Source organism: Temnothorax curvispinosus, unplaced genomic scaffold (genome assembly GCF_003070985.1).
Source record: "Temnothorax curvispinosus isolate PA1 unplaced genomic scaffold, ASM307098v1 QBEX01002726.1, whole genome shotgun sequence".
Taxonomy (NCBI): Eukaryota; Metazoa; Arthropoda; class Insecta; order Hymenoptera; family Formicidae; genus Temnothorax; species Temnothorax curvispinosus.
In genome coordinates, this window is record NW_020212506.1 from 1 (window position 1) to 1037 (window position 1037).

A 1037-nucleotide genomic window follows, 5' to 3' on the forward strand; every position below is an offset into this window, starting at 1 on the left:
CATGGGTTGATATTGGTCAATATGGTAAATATATATTGTATCCATAAATTTATATACATAAGGTATAATATCCTAGTTAATAACAAGAATGATTCCTTTGTAGGTTCTATAAGTGATGGTGGCGTATGGAGTCAGACAAACTTGGCTGCTGACTTAGAAAGCAATGCAGCAGATTTACCAGAATCTACGCCTTTGCCAGAAAGAGATATTCCATTTCCTCATGTTATAGTGGCTGATGAGGCGTTCCCTTTAAAGCCATATTTAATGCGTCCTTTCCCAAGGAGAGTGAAGAGGATGACAGATGAGGAGCGAATATTCAACTACCGGTTAAGTCGAGCACGGTTGTGCATAGAAAACACTTTTGGCATTCTTGCCTCTCGTTGGAGGATCCTGCATAGAAACCTGAGTTGCTCAGTAGAGAATGCAGAACATATTTTTAAAGCACTTGTTTGCTTACATAATTTTGCCATGAGCACCAATAATAATGGCCGATATTGTCAGCTTGAACATCTTTATGTGGAGACTGATGAAGGAAGAAGTTTTGAAGATCGCTGGCATGGTATAGGGGTTGGAGAATACTTTAAACAATTATCAAGAGTAGGACCTAATAGAGCTGGAGCTCTTTCTTTGGGCTTACGCAATTACCTAAAAGAATACTTTGTGTCACCTACTGGCAATGCTCAAGCACCCTGGCAATTTGATAGAGCATTCAAGGAATCCTATATCAACCTAATTGCTTAACCAAATGGCTGCGTTTTGCCGAACCTCTGCTTAGCTAAGAGCACGTAAGCAGCGAGCGCTATCTAATATGTATGATGTATATACGTTAGTTATGATATGATATATTTGTTATTTTTTTTTGTTTTACAGCTCTAAATGTCCATTTTTAATCGCAATGTATACCAACTCCTCTAGCATGGTACGCGCATCATCTGCCAACGTGGTTCCTTCGATTATCCACCGTTGCTACAAACGTCACCGAGCTTGCTATACCAATTTTATTTTTCTTCACGCACAGAAAAGTGAGAATAGTAGCA

General features: G+C 39.2%; 1 long non-coding RNA gene across 1 annotated transcript; it reads left to right on the plus strand.

Moving 5' to 3' along the window:
• Positions 1–1031, plus strand: LOC112451877. Its single transcript, XR_003040429.1, has 3 exons — positions 1–24; positions 104–785; positions 871–1031. It is a non-coding gene; the product is annotated as an uncharacterized LOC112451877 (long non-coding RNA).
• The last annotated feature ends 6 nt before the right edge of the window (positions 1032–1037 follow it).